Source organism: Camelus dromedarius, chromosome 25, assembly GCF_036321535.1.
Source record: "Camelus dromedarius isolate mCamDro1 chromosome 25, mCamDro1.pat, whole genome shotgun sequence".
Classification (NCBI taxonomy): Eukaryota; Metazoa; Chordata; class Mammalia; order Artiodactyla; family Camelidae; genus Camelus; species Camelus dromedarius.
The window spans coordinates 1,420,940-1,436,898 of NC_087460.1; the positions used below are offsets into that span (position 1 = coordinate 1,420,940).

The 15,959-nt window shown below is 45.6% G+C and overlaps 1 protein-coding gene across 14 annotated transcripts in view; it reads right to left on the bottom strand.

Moving 5' to 3' along the window:
• The window catches only part of ERC1 (ELKS/RAB6-interacting/CAST family member 1), a 289,429-nt gene that overhangs the window by 94,409 nt on the left and 179,061 nt on the right, over window positions 1-15,959 (bottom strand). The window lies entirely within an intron of this gene.

Consider the following 15,959-nt stretch of genomic DNA (forward strand, 5'->3'; position numbering starts at 1 on the left):
TTTTCAACACAGAGAACACGATGACGGCTGCCGTTTGCTGGGACAGCTCATCTTCGTGACAAGAGAGCCAGGCACCCCTGAGCACTGGCGGGTACCAAGCATGTTGTAACCTGGGCTGTGAGACGGCTGCTCTTGCTCCGGGGCCCATCAGCACTCCCCAGGATGGTGTCTGGGAAGGAGGGATTCGCCTGCTATCCCCAAACGAACGCTCCCCAGAACCACCATGCCCAAGTACTTCTATTGTTTGCGCGGGATGGACACACCAGTGTGCGTGTGTGTTGTGCAATTATTTGGATGCTTTCTAACAGATGGAAAACAATAAAATGAGAGGAAAGCACTCGCTTAATTAGCACTGGCCCAGCTACTGTATGTACACGTGTCCTGGAAAAGCATCCCCCCGACTGGGCCCTCTTCCACGTCTGGAAACCACTGACAGCTCCGAACCAGACCACTCATCACAGCAGGGCTTCGTCCGTCGAAAGAAGAGCTGGGGGTACACTTAATAACTCAATCCCGGGGTCTGAGAATTTTAGTACTGAGGGATTCAGCCACATTAAGCCTGCCTACAAAATAAAAATAAAACCAATTAAAAAAATCAGACCTAGAAATGAAATGAATGTCCTCCAGCACAGCCTTCCAGGGAGAAATGGAGACACACAAGCTCAGTGTGACTGTCTTATGTCTCCAGGAAATTCGTAGCCAAAAGGCTTGATTCCGCCCGTTTCGACCTCGATGCGGAGGGGCTCGGCAACGGCCACACGGACCAGGCCCCTTGAATGCCGCCTGGTCTACTTCCCGGCAGTGACCTCCACCCACAGGCTTGGCACGGCTCATTTGGACAGCACACTGAGCTTCCTCTGTGAGCCGGCCCCCAGGGCTCACAGAGTTCAAGATATAATGAGATACGAAGGTGTTTATCACAAGGCGGAGTGGAACTCTGGGCCGGAGCAACAGGAGCTGGACATCGCGGGCAGGCTGGGGACAGAAAGGGTTGTTTTTCTTTAAAGTATACTGGAAAAATAAACTGTTCCAGAAGACACACAAAGTTTCGGGAAAGATGACAATTTTTAAGCACAAGTAACCCTCCAACTTGCAGAAACTTAAGAGAACAAAACCGCATTTCAGAGGCAGAGACGGGGAGGGGGCAGCACACCTTTCATCACTGCCTCTCGCTACCTGTGCACGTAAAATTCTGGTTCGAGAGCACTGTAATCGACCCCATTCTGTAGGAAATGGCAAACATCTTACAACGGATGTTCTGCCTAAAAAGTAGCAATCAAAAACCCTTGTTACGAATTCTGAAGACTTCATGAAGGGAAAGTGTGTATGTAAAAATAAAGGCCCCCCAAAAACTTAGGACAGGAGAGAAGGAAAAAACCCTAACATTCTGAAAACAAGTTTGGTTTAAACTGGAACTTACACTTCTGATAAATATTATGAACTAAGCCAACGTAAACGGACTCTGCCCTCTTGCTCCAAACTCATGAAAATTCTGCATAAAATAGAAACTGACAGCGCGACAGGAGGCGCGAGCTGAAGTAAACCCCCGGTGCCGCCGAAGACAGCACGAGGAGGGGCGGCGGGAGCGGCCCTCGGGAGGAAGCTCGCGCGGGGCTGGACAACTAGGCTGCGGAGGGCGAGGCGGGGCGCCTCCGGCTACAAACCAAGCGAGGTCCCCCAGGGCCGGGGCGGGGAAGGCTCGCCAGGAGGAGTGGCCGGCGGGCGCGGGCTCGCACGGCCCACGCGCAGAGACTCACAGGAAGGCTGGCCCAGAGCCAGCGAGACTCGCCGCGCCACAGACCCAGAGCTGCCCTAAGGGAGCAAGGCTCCCAAGCGCGCGGCCCCCGGAGGCGGAGCCTGCACCCGAGGGCCACGCACGCGGCAGGAGACAGGCCCGCGCGCGCGAGCGCAGGTGAGGAGCCGCGCCGGGAGGCTGCCTGCAGCAGCCGCGGGTGCGCGGACCGCGCCGGGGAGGGGAGCATCGCAGCGGGCGGGAGCAGGCGCTCCGCCAGCGCCAGCGGGCCCCCCTCGGCGGCGGCGCGCTGGAACCAGGCCGCTAGGAGGAGGCGGGGGGGGGGGGGGGGGAGCCGCCCCGGGCTGCGCAGCCGGCGCCCCCCCCCCCCCCCGACGGCCTTCTTCATGCAGCCCGTCCGGCTGCAGCCTGGCTCCCGGGTAGGCGCCCTCGGGCCGGACCTCGGGGGTGGGTACTGATGAGAGTGAGACGAGGAAAGTGGACCCGTCCTCCCTCCCAGACGTGGCGTGTGACTCCGTCTGGCCGACGGAAGACGAAGGGAAGTCCCCTGTGGAAGGAGGCAGTGGAGGACTTCCCAGAACGAGACCCAGGACTACTTGGAAATGGTGACATCACCCCGAAGCAGGCTGAGGATAAAGTCAACGCACCGTCTAAGGCCAGGGCCCCTGGTCAGCGGGTGGTTTCACACCCGCCGACCGTAGCTGCACGGAGGCCTCCTCTGCTCACGGCTTACAGACTGCTCTTTTCTCCCCACGATGCAGTGGTACTGCGCACGCAGCACTGAATGCTCCGCCCTGATTCTGTGGAATTAAATCGCCACACCCTGCGTGGAACACAGACTAAGGGGGGAAAGCTCGCGAGCCCAGAAGACTTTACTAAAACACAAGGAGAAATTTCTACAGATAAAAATTTGGATATAGCTAATGGGAGGCTTAGAGAAAAAATCAGGCTTCTATAATAGCTAAAAATATTCAAGTAACTTGGAAAAAAATAAACATGGTAAATGTAAGGAAACAGAAGGAAATCATAACAGAACAGAAGCTAGCAGCATAAAAACAAACATAAAGCAAAGGTGAGCAAATTTCAATCTGGCTCCTGAAAAAGAAATACAAAATAGACGAACTTCTAGTAACACCGAACAAGAAAAAAAGGACACCATTCTCAGTGAAGTGAGCCAGGAAAAGAAGGAGCAATACCACACGATACTGCTTATGTGTGGAATCTAAAAAAAGGACGCAAGTGAACTCATCTACAAAACAGAAAGACTCAGACACAGAGGACAAACCTATGGTACCAGGGGGGAGGGGGTGGAGAGGGACAAGTCAGGAATCTGACAGGTGCATCTCCTGGGGGGTGAAGGGAACGTTAGCTGTCCTGATCGTGGTGGTGGCTTCACCGGTGTGTACCTCTTCCAAAATTCATCAGATTGTACATCTGAAGTATGTGTAGTGTACTGTGCAGGAATCATGAAAGGTGTTAAACAGAAGTCATGCCAAGGAGTCTGAAAATGGAAAAACAAAAGAGAGAAAGAAAGAAAAGAAAAAAAGGATAAAACTCACAAGGCATATGAATAAGAACAGGGCATAAACACAGTATAGACTTTAAAAGCACCCGCCAGTCAGCAACAGATTAAAGAATTCAAGGGAAAAAAGATACCATTCATGACAGCAGCCACTGAGGAATCAGGAATACATCTAGCAGACGTGTAAGGCGTGCTGAGAAAGTGCACAAGATACCGAAGAAGGTCATGAAAGAAAAATAAATGGATAAACAAGCTACATTAGCGGATGGCTAGACTCACTGTTACAAAAATACCGAATTCTGCCTAAATTGGGCTATAAAATCAATGCAGATTCTTACCACAGTCCTGAGAGGTTTTTTTTTTTTTTTTTTTTAAGGGACTAGTCGGTGTCATTATAAGATTCCTATGAAAGACTAAAAGTTCCAGACAATCCTGAGTGCAGAATGCTGAGGAGACTTCTGGTCTACCAAAGCCAGCACTTAAAGCAGTGCCTACATAGCAGCAGTGAACCAGCATGGCCATGACAGACAGGCAACTGGTAATAACATACATTCTCTCCTCCAGGTCGTTCTGGCAAACGAAGCACCCCGCACATGGCCGTTCCCGTTTACCTTCACCCACAGAACCCCACGCTTCACGCTGCAAAAAGCGGTGCGTGTCTAAGTTCTGAGCTCTGTGACGCTGGGAAGAACACATCGTCTCAGCGAATTTTATCCACAGTGCTCAGCACAGTGTTGGAACATTTAGTAAGTCTAGAAACAAGGCATAAATAGTGCCAAATGCTCTAAAACAAAGCGCAAAGCGACAGGGGCGCTTGTGTTGACTGAGAAGATTTCAGGTTTCCTTCCAGCCACCGTGATCCGGTGTCAGCCGTGAGAAGGGGTGGAACCTAAGAGCAGAACCACGGAGAAAGCACTGAAGACAAGAATGGTTGTAACAGAGGAAGAATGCAGGTTTGAATAGTTTCTGGAGAACAAGAACTAGAGAGGGAAATAAAGCCAGAAACAGATCCAGGGACAAATGATGGAGAGCTGATTGCAACATGGAGCTTCTGAAGGTTTCTAAACATAAGTGCAGCGTTACCAGATTTATGTCCCCAGTGAAAGTAGGAAATTCTAATTTCCACTGAGCAACTGGTTAGAAAAAAATGTTCTGAATAAACACCAGTACGTCAGAAAGGCCACGACAGTACTTTTACCCAGTTCAGATTCAATTCAGTGATGTGAATTATACCACACACCCCCAAAGATTAAAAAATAAAAGAAAATAAAGGCTAATGAAAGTGGTAACATGAGACTTTATCATATTAACCATGAGTATTTCTACTCTCTGCCTTTCAACAACAAAAAACACAGTGAATAGAGATCTCGATTTTTTAAAAAAGTTAATAAACATCCATACACATCTCTGAATCAATCACCCCCCAATGTATGGCCTTTATTTTATCTAACTCTAAGAGTAATTCATGCTCATTATGAAAAATTAGAAAATTCAACAAGTATGAGAAAGAAAAAAAAAAAACCCCGCATTTCCAGCATTCAAAAATAAGTACTTTGAGCATTGGGTGATTATTCTTCCCAGCTTTTGTTTTTTGTTAAAAAAATGTATCCATACACGCACAGAAAAATCAGTTTTATGCTGCGTGGGGGTCAGTCCTGCTTTTTTTTTTTTTTAACATTGTATCACGTTTCCCCAATTTGTTAGATATTCTTTGAATGAATCGATCACACTTTTATGAAAGAGAACTATCCTATTTTCACTGTCTCTTTTTATAACATTAACCCTCTGCTCCAGATTTTGAACACTGACTGGATAAAGGCAATTTGACACATCTGAGGATTACAAATATATTACAAATGAGCTAAGATGATGCAAACACAAAGAAAATATACGCAAGCAAGACCGTAAGATAAAAACAAGAAACGATGAAAGAAAAGGAGGTTACGCAGGATTGATGTGGCCGACGACAAAGGGACAATGACAGCATGACTGCCTGTCTGGTACCACAAGCCTGAGAGACAACCCCAGGGTGACTCCAAGCCCCCAGCAGGCAGGTGTGTTCTGGTAGGGTCACTCCCACGCATACGCTGCCCCCTGTGAAAGGAAGCTTAATTTCAAGATCAAACTGCTGGCCACCTCTGCTAGTTAGTAACCACTCTGCTCGAAAAAGCAACAGTATCTCTACCATAAAATGCATGGTCACAAACACAGTGACAAGAAACACCCTAATTCTCGGTGGGAAATCATACCAATGCCCATGGGGAGCTGAAAATATGTCATTACACGGAAGAAAAGGCGATGAAGAAAAAGAACGAATCCAGCCGTAACCGCGTTCTTACACACAGCGAAGATGCCCTCTGCTCAAGGCAGGGGTTCACCTGATTCCCCTGTGACAGCGACTTACGTGTAAGACCGACATGTACATCACAGGTATTTCCCTTAGGACCTGTTGCCAGCCAGGTAATTCCCCAGAACATTAAACCAGAGAGAAAAGATGAGCTCTGGATCTCAACAACGTTCAGTCCATCTGGAAGATCTAACTTGTAACAACAAACACTATAAAAGCAGTTTAAAACAACCAGGAATTTGGTTATGTATCCTCTTCAAACATAATTTGAGAAAAATTTGGTACAATTCAAAAAATATTTACTTCATGCCAATACACTGGGTACTGTTCTCGTTTCTCAGGATTTAAGATGAACAACACTTTGAAAGTCGAGAGTCTAGAGGAAGATGATAAAGCTTGCAAATAAACAGCTGTTAAGACAATGGGGTAAATTCTGCAGAGACACAGATGTGGCAGAAATGTCACTATCACCTGCAAAGCTGCATACAAAACCCTATTCATCACATAAATACCTTTTACCTGAATCATTCGAGTATTTTCATTTTCTTAATGGTGTCTTTTGAAGAACAGCTTTTAATTCTGATGAAGTACAACTTACCAATTTCTTCCTTGTGATTAGTATATTTTCTGTACTAAGAAATCTTTGCTTACTCCAAAGTTTCCTATTTTCTCCCAGAAGTTTATGGCTTTTCCTTTTATGCTGAGGTCTGAAATCCATTTTGAATTAACTTTTGCATGTGGTATAAAGGCCTTAGCTCATTTTACCCTACAGACATCCCGCTGTATCTGCATCATCCATTACAAAGATGAATGTTTCCACACTGAATTGTATCGGTGCCTTTGACCACATGTACGTGGGCCCATCTCTGCCCCCTTCACTCTGCACGCCAGCCTTCGTGCCTACAGCATACTTCTTCATTACTGCCGTTTTAAGCGAAGACTACAGATCAGGCAGTGCAAGTCATCTGCCTCCGTTCTCCTTCAAAACTGGGGTAGCCCTGCGAGAGCCACTGCAATTCGATATACATTTAAGACTCCAACTGGAAGTTTCTACAAAAATCCTCCTGTGATTCTGGCTGGGATTGTGCTGCAAATAAATGTGGGGGAAACGAGCAGCTTAAAGTTTGAACAGTTCAAATCATGAACTAGATACATCCCTGTATTTGTTTAGATATTTTAAAATTTTCTCTCTGTAATGTTCTGTGGTTTTCAGTGTAGACATCTTGCACAAGTCTTGTTAAATTTACTCTGAAGTACTTGACGCATTTTGATGTCATCATAGACAGTATTTTCTAAAACTTCAGTTTCCATTTGCTCATTGCTAATGTATAGAAATACAACGGATTTTTACATATTGCCCTGCTTAGACAGTCGTATTGTCTGTGAATAAAGACAACTCTTCTTCTTCCTTTTGAACTGTACTGTTTCTTGACGTCCTGCACAACCCGGATCTCCGACACAATAACAAGCAAGGGCCGGACGTGGACGTCTTTATGTCCTTTGCAACCTCAGGGGAAAGCGCCCATCATTTAGTGAAGTTTCATACACGCCCTTTATTGAGCTAAAGAAATTGTCTCCTGTTCTTGTACGTAAGTATGTTAAAAAAACTTCTTCTGAATATCTGAGATAATTTAAGATTTTTTTCTGTACTGGTAATGTAGTGAGCTTAGCTAACTTATTTTAGAATAGTGAACAAACCTTGCTTTCCAGAAATCAGCCTAACTTGGTTGTGACTCACTAGCTTTCTTCTTTATATTAGATTCAATTTGCTAAGACTCTGTTGGGGAATTTTATGTCAATGTTCATAAGGGAGACGGATCTACAATTTTCTTTATGTAATGTGTTTTTCAGGTTTAAGTGTGAGGGCAATTCTAGTCTCATAAGATGAATTAGGAAGTATTTCCTTATTCCCTATTTTCAGAAAGAATTTCAGTAAGACTTGCATTACTTCTTAGATGTTTAGTAAAAGTCACCAGTGAGCCAACCTGGGCCTGGAGTTCTTTATTTTTTATTACAAATTCAATTCCTTTGATAGGTACAGGCCTTGCTCAATGTTCTATTCTTTTTTGAGCCAGTTTTAATAAACCACATTTTTCAAGAAATTTGTCTATTATACCTAAGTTATCAAATTTACAGACACAAAGTGGTTCAAAATATCCTCTTCTAAAATTCCCCTAGACCTTCACGTGAAATGCTCTCTTATCCTCTTTCATCATGAATGTCGGTGATTCCTACGTCTGCGTTTCCCCCTTGATTCCCCTAGGAAAGGGCTTACCAACTTCATTAACTCTCTGAAGAACCACTTTGTGGATTTTCTGTGTTGTCGGTTTGCTGTTTCCTTGGTTTCTGCTCTGACCCTTATTACTTCCTTCATTCTATTTACTATCATTTACGTTCTCTTCTTTTTTCTAGTTTCTTAGTGTGGAAACTCAGATCACTGAATTTAAACTTTCTTGTTTTGTAAAATAAGCATTTAAAGGCACAGACTTCACCGTAAGCATCACTTGAGCTGTGCAACACAGAATGTCACTCTTGTATTTTCATTTTCATTCAGTTCAAAGCGACTTCTCAGATTCCTTATGACTGCTCTGAGCCATGGTATTTAGAATTATATAACTTAATTTCCAAACATTTGGGGGATTTTCCAAAAATCATATTATTAACTTCTAACTTAATTCCATTGTGGTCAGAAAACAATTCTGATATATTTCAGTCTTCTGAAATTTATTTATATTTATTTTTATGGCTCAGCATATGGTCCTCATTGGTGAACATTCCATACATATTTGAAAAACATAAATATTCTTCAGTTATTGGGTGCACTACTCTATAAATATTAAATAGGTCAAGTTGACACTTTTCAGAGCTTCTATATTTTTACTGCTTATTTCCTGTCCACTTATTCTATCAATTTCTGAGAAACAGGGGTTATAATCTCCAGCAGTGAATAATGAGTGTGGGTTTGTCAGCTGGCCCTTCCTGAGTTTCAAGGCTCCGTTATCAGGTGCGTGCACGTGAAGGGCTGTGATGTCTTCCTGATGAACCGTCCCCTTCGTCATTATGATGAGTTCTTCTTTATCCCCAGGGATGTTCTTCAGAAGCCTCCTTTATCTGAGATTAATAAAGCCAGACCAGGTTTCTTATGATCACTGTTTACAAGGAACATCGCTGTCCACTCTTTGATTTCAGCCTGTTTGTGTTCATTGCACTCTATGTCTTGCAGACAGCACTGCCTTGTTTCAATCCACCCCAATACTCTCCCGTACTCTCTGTTCATTAACAGGAGTGTTTAGTCCGTGTGACTTGGACACAACACTGGTATTTACACCTGATTTACATCCATCATCCACTTGCCCTTTCTCTGCTTCACTCCTCTGCTGTTCCTTTGCTGTCCTTTCTCTTCTGGGTAAATGAAATAATTTTTAGTGTGTTTTATTTCTTCTATTGGATTTTAAACATTTTGGTTTTTGGTTTTTGTTTTTGGAGGTTGCTCTACAGATAACATTACGCACCTTTAACTTACCAAAGTCTGCTTAGATTTAGAAATTGTAAGACTTCAAGACGGATACTCTGTGTTTCCCACTTCACGACGTTCACAGCCTTACGCCCACGAGTTCTGCTCGCGTATCTTCTGTGCTCTGGCTGTCCTACCTTTCACCCTTATGTGTACTGTAAACTCCACCTTGCACGGTTAGTCTCTTTGCTTTAAACGGCCCGTTGTCTTTTATGGAAAATATGAGAGGAAAGAAGAAGTCTTCTGTATGTATCCGCTTGCTTACCACGTCTGGTGTCCCCACTCCTTCCTGTGGGTTCACACTCCCATCTGCTTTCATTTCCTTTCAGCTGGAAGAACGCTCATTAGCATTTCTTACAGAATGTGTTTTCTAGAGGTAAGTTCTTTTTTTATTTATTTATCTGAAAACGTCTGTATTTAACTCTACCTTTTAAGACTGTTTTTATTTGGCCGTAGAATTCTAGGCTGACAATTCCTCTTTCTGTACTTTAAAAGAAGTTTTAAATCATTTTGTTATGATCTCCAGTGTCTTTGACATGAACTCGGCTGTCCTAATTTCCCTTTACATGCTGTCTTTTTTTCTGCTTTTGTTTTTTTCTCTTTATACTTTGTTTCCAGCAATTAACTTACAATGTTTACAGGTGTGGTTTTCTTTGTATTTGTCCTGCTTGGTTTCACAAGGTTTCTAGGATCTGTAAATACGTGTGCGTTTTAAAAAGACTTTCATTTTTTAGAGCTCTTTTAGATGAACAAAAAACTTGAGAGGAAGGCACAGAGATTTCCCATACACCTCCTTAAATCAATATATTTTAAGTCAAATTAAAAAAATATTCCAGCCATTGTCTTTACAAATCTTTCTTTCTACTCCCTTCTCACTCTTCTACCCTCTGCAGTGCCAGCTACGTGCACGTTGGCCCGTCTGATACTGTCCAACACATCACGGAAACCCTGTTCATTCTGTAAAAATTCCTTTTCTCCCCGTTTCTCAGACCGGATAATTTCAGTTGATGGTATTTTAAAATTTATGGTTTCTTTCTTTTGACGGCTCTAATCTGTCATTAAGACCATCCAGTGAATTAGTTAATTTTCAGGTTTAGAATTTCCATTTTTCTAACGATTTTCCTTTCTCAGATGAGAGTACCTACTGCTGTTTCACTGACGTTACATCTTCTTTTAAGTCTTTAAGGCGTGCTGGTCACTCTCAAATCCAGTACCTGGGCCGTCTCTGAGCTGCCTTCTGCTGCATGCCTTTTTCACTCCGGGCCATGTGTTACTGCCCGTCTGAACGTCCGGCAGTATTTTTCAGTCGAATGCAGGCTGCTGTAGATGACGCAGAATAAAGACGCTGGGCTCTGTCACTTTCTTCTGAAAGCAACGGTCGTTATTCCAGTAGATGATTCAGTTACTGCCTGGGCTCCTGGAACGTGTGTAGGCTTGGGTTTACGCTTTGTCGGGCTGATGTGTTGAAAGCCCGGGGTATTTCCCAGACCTCTCTGTCTTGATGGGATTCATCCTCCAAATTCTATCAACTTTCCTGGAGCTTTCAGTTTTGTTAAACTGCATCTTCAGTTCACGTAGCACAGGTCACGATCTCTACTCCTAAAACCTGGGCTTTCTGTTATCTCAGAAAGATGCCTGAAGTTTTAATGTGAATTTTGCCACTTGGACTGGCTCGGAACTCCAGACTCCCCAGCACTGCTGTTCCACCTCTGAGTCACAATCCCACTTCCATCCCCACAGCAGCTCATCTCAGGTATGCCGCGGGCAGTCCCAGGCAGCGAACGTGCAGCTTAGCCCGCAGCCAAGGACCTGCGGACATCTGACCCCCAGCTTCTGCTCAGTATACTGTTTATGTATAAATTACTTCTCTGATTTACTCAGAGCATATACAGCCACAGAATCAAGGGATGTCAGAAGGTCACCTAGTCAGATAACCGCGTGATTTTTTAGACCACAGGAATCTCAGAGATGTAGGAGACCCTTTCATTTCAGAATGAGAAAACCACCAACCTGAAAAGTTAAGTGCAAACTGGATTTTCAGTTGTGAGCATCATACTTTGCAAATATTCAGCCTGACCAATTTCAAAGTGTTTTTATTACTTTATCTTATTTAATCCTTGCAACAACCTCATGAGCTGGGTCTAAATATTATTACCCCAGTTTACAGGTAAGAAAACTGGCTCAAAATGTAAACACAGTCTTTGCTGCAAAGAGCATCTTACCGTACTGTTTCACTCAGAATCCTCGGGCAGGAAAGGCTTATGATTAAATAAATGAATTATTATTTCTACATGCAGAGCTTGAAGGAAGCTTTACCCATTTACAGAACTAGCAAATTCCTGTATGGTACTTTCTGAGGGACACTGAGAAGGAAGGTCCTGAAAGGAAAAAATTTTTTAGAAAATCTCAAAGCAAAACAAACAAAAAAAACCCCTCATACTGGTATATTACATAAAAAAAAATTCTTAAAATGAGCATTGCAATTTAGGTTAAGGCACTAGATTATCCACCTGCAACAGTTAACCCTTTAACTGTTTCATTTGTATTAAACAGAGGGACTGGGGTTGATCCCAGGCCTCCAGGAGAGGAAACAGTGAAAGGGTAGGAAAGAAGTGAGATAGCCATCCCCCTCCTTCACCCTCTGGGAGAAAGAGGAGGACCCATCTGCTTACCTTCACCCTGCACGAGGGAGGGCATTCCTGCACACAGACCGTACGCTGACGGGGCAGAGAAAGACTTCTAAACGCTGGAGAAGAGAGGGGCCTGGGGGGGCCTTTGTCCAGAAATCTCCGTTCGTGACTTGGTACTTAGAGATTACTCCAGTCATTCAAGACTTTTTATATGTAAAGATGATTAGGAAGCGTGAATTTTTAAAGAATGTGGTTTCCTCTGTTTGGAAGTTACACCTGACCCTGAACAGTTAAAAGTGGGATGGATTTAGGCTTAAGGGAGAAGAAAGGCAAGGGATGTTTAGAGTTTTTTATAACAGATTCCAATTCAGGTCACAAGAAAACAGAACGATTTCAGAAAACCACTTGTCATACTCCTGCATCATCTGGTGAGAAGCTGAGCATCACGGTCAAAGCGCAGGAACAGGGAGAGGTAGGGCACTCCAGTAATTACCACACTCCTTAAACCCATCTCCACCACTGACCTACAGCATCTCAGAGCCCCAGCTGCACTCCCAGTTCTGGTGAAGAAGGATGTCGGAACAGCGGCTATCACACGTTCTGTGAAGTAGGCAGCATGAGAGGGCTGGATGCCAGGGTAGAAGCAGAGGGGGCAGAATTAAAGAGCTGACCATGTCGAGGGAGGAAGCCCCCGGGCACGAGACAGCTGACTGTGGGCAGAGACTCCGCTCTGTGCTTCAATTAGGACCAGTCCCACCGGTGTTACTTGTTTATCGCCGTACTGTACAGCATACTTTGTTTTCTTTTGCAACTCAAGTGCAGGAGATTTCCATCACAATTTATTTGATTTCCTACAAAATAATTTAAACCTTAGCATTTTAGGTCACTGTGAAAAATGCCTCCAATTCCACTAAGAGTCCTTCATCATATATCCAATGACTCAAATAAAGGCATTTGGTGGAAGTTTAAACAAGCGTGGCTTTGCAAAGAGAAAACATGTTCTAATTCTTTTGTAACTTAAAGTACATTTCAATTTGTGGCCAGGATATGATGTGCATAACTGTTATCAACTTTGTGGTTAATCTGGAAGACTGCCAGAAACCCCCAAATGGGATTTTTTTAAATGTCAGCAACTCTGCAATAAATTTTAAAATGAAATCCTACAGAATATCAGGGGATAAAATAATTTAAAATACAGTCTCATTTTAATGATTTGAAGTATAATCGATTGATCACCGAACTACACTAACCCAAAGTAGCCTGACCTTCCCCAGGAACCGTTTTCTACAGCTTTCTTAATTCTAAGCATAGTCTACTTTTCTCTCTGAAATTAAAAGGCAAAGGTTTTTTAAATGCCAAAATTCAGATTATACTACTGGACTCTTCATAGGCTCATATGAAAATTTATTTTCTGTTTGTGGGGAGTTAGGGCTTTCTTGAGCCAAAAGGCATCTCATGAGTGTATAACGTAGCTCACAGAGGCCTGGATTTCTCCAGCAACGTTACTAACAGTATGAATGATAAAGTATTTATTACTCACCAAACAGCTGCAGATTCTCAAAGAAACAAAAGAGCTATGCCACCACCTCCCAAAACAAACCAGTCCTCAGAGTAGTCCGATCTACAGTTTGATAACAATTTTACTCAAAGTGGAAAATGAGTCTCGTAGGCTGTTTTCGTGGCGCCAGCACAGGGTGAGCCTGCAGAAGGACCCTGAAGGCAGGGCGGTGGAGGATGAACTAGCTCGCCGGGAAACCCTGATAGTAAAGCTCACACCCTGAACTGAGACTTCACATTTCCTATGGCTGTTACTTTATTATTTTCCCCCTTCCCCATTCATCCTTCCTTTATTAGGCAAAGAGGCTAACATAAAAGTGGAATGAAAAAGTAACGGCTAACAAAACCACAGCATGAGGAGAGGCAGCGCCAACGTGGGATCTGCCAATAAAAATGTTCCTTCTCCTCAGGGCTGGCCTGCCAGCACGCCTGCTGAACCGCTGGCAGCCTACCAGCTGAGCCGTTCCACATCTCCCAAAGCTCACGGCTGCCATTCATCTGCAGCAGACACTCAGAATTTATAATCATAAACACTAGGGACAGACAAGAACCATCAGGACATTCCTCTGGGTTTGACCAGGTCAGGGTTAGTCCAGGAAACCAGACGACTCGGTGCTCCGCTGAAGAGCTGTCCCACACACGGGCCAGCCACCTCTTCCTCGGCAAGACTCCTCTTCCTCCAGATTCAGGCACACGTGGCTTGCTTCAGGCCCTTCTGCACGCTGCGTTCCCTTCACGCTTCGCCCACATTTCAAGTTCCCTGGTCATAGCGAACAAGCCCTCTCACTTGTTCAATTACTAACAACTCAATGACGTGCACATTTAAAAACCGGTGGGTCCCGCCACGATTACAGAGGGGAGAATCTCGTCGTCACTGCCGACAGCCACAGGCAGGACGCTGCCTTCCTTCTTTTAAATTTTGCTCAAATAACTTTGTTTTCCTGCAAATCATCACCAGGAAATACGCGCAGCAAGCTAATAACACCCAACATGAAGTGCTTCCGGTGCCGCGCACTGCTCCCAGTTACGTGTATTAGTAACGTCTTATCCTGTTGTCATGAAAACGCTGAGAAGCAGGAACAATTACTCCTGCCAGTTTACAAGCGAGGAGACTCGGCGTAGGAACCTGCGGAAGTCGCAGGGCTATCGAGCGGCAGAGTCGGAACGCAGACTCAGGCCCCTTCGCTCCGGGAGGCGCGCTCCGTCCACGTGCCGTGAGCAGTCGCACGCACACAGCACAGCGGGACTCCTTGGGGGCGTAAACGCCTTACCAACTGGCAACAGAATGAAGCAAATTCTGATCAAAGTTACAGACTCTCAGACACTCCCAACCCAGGACAGACGATTAGCAGAAACTGTTCAGCATTTGGAAAGGAGTCCAGAATATAGCAGAAAAACGTGTATTCCCTTGGTCAGCTGTGCAGTGGAAAGGAACCAAAAGTGCACTGTATCCGACCCCACACCGTGTTACTCGTGGTGTTCTGCGCGTGCATAACTAAGCTTCGGGCCGGTTTCTGCTGAGGCGTTGTCACAGCCGACAGCCTGTTCTCCCCCACGTCACACCCACGCTGCTTCTGTTCTCTTACCGCCACTGACAGAACCAGGCCCAGGACCTCTTCCGCGAACGTGCCCCCAAGAAGCAAACTGACTTGTAAGCCTGTTTCTCGTCGTGCTGCTTGCTCAGAACCGCGACTTCTCCCTCTCCTCCCGCGTCTCGACCAGTTTCTGGCCGCAGGACTCACCGCTTCCAAGAGCACGTCACCTGCAACACTGTTCTAAAGGGTCCCTAACCCTGGCACTGCGGCCTGACGACCCGTGAGCACAGGTGACGCCCCAACACTTGTCTCTTCAACTCCAGGGCCACTGTCATGACATCACAATACTCAGGCCCCACGAGAACGCACGCCGAGGAACCAGAGCAAAAGCCTCGGCTGCAGCGTAACCTGGTGTCGCCCTTCCCCGAGAGCTCCAGGCAGAGGGGAGGCGCTGCCGGCGGGGAGCGCTAGCCGGGCTCAGACGGGCCTGTTAGCCCAGGGCAGAGGCCGCGCGTCTACCAGGGAAGGACGACCGACAGACAGTGAGCACGATCACACGGCAGAAAACTAACAGAGAAAGACTGCAGAGGAGGGACCAGGGCTTCGCCCCGAGACAGAAGCAAGAAGCTGGCCTGACGAGGGGGAGGAGTAGCCCCCTTGAGCCAGAAGAAAAGACAACAAAACACAGGCCGCCCCGAGGTGACAAGGCAACCGGGGGTGCCCAGGGCAGACTTGGTGTCAGCAAAATCCGAGTAAGGATTACCTGGGGGTAGGGGTCGAGGGGGTGTAATGGAGAACACGCCATGGGACCTAAAAAAGAGACACCTCTAAAGGGAAGGACACCAGAGCTTCTCAACGCCGCACAGAAGCGGCAGCAGCAGGCGCGGGGCGCACAGTGGGTGCACACGCCTCACAACAGACACCTCAAGGGAGCTCCAGGACGCGGGGCGGGGAGGAAACTGAGGGGAAGCGAGGTTTTGCTGGAAGTAACAGTTCTGTGAAGACCCCTGGCGAGTGCACATGTCGGTGGTGAAATGTGGGGATGGGCACTGTGCTCTCGACGTCTGTGTGCCTCTGGAAATGTTTATTGTAAGAGAGGGG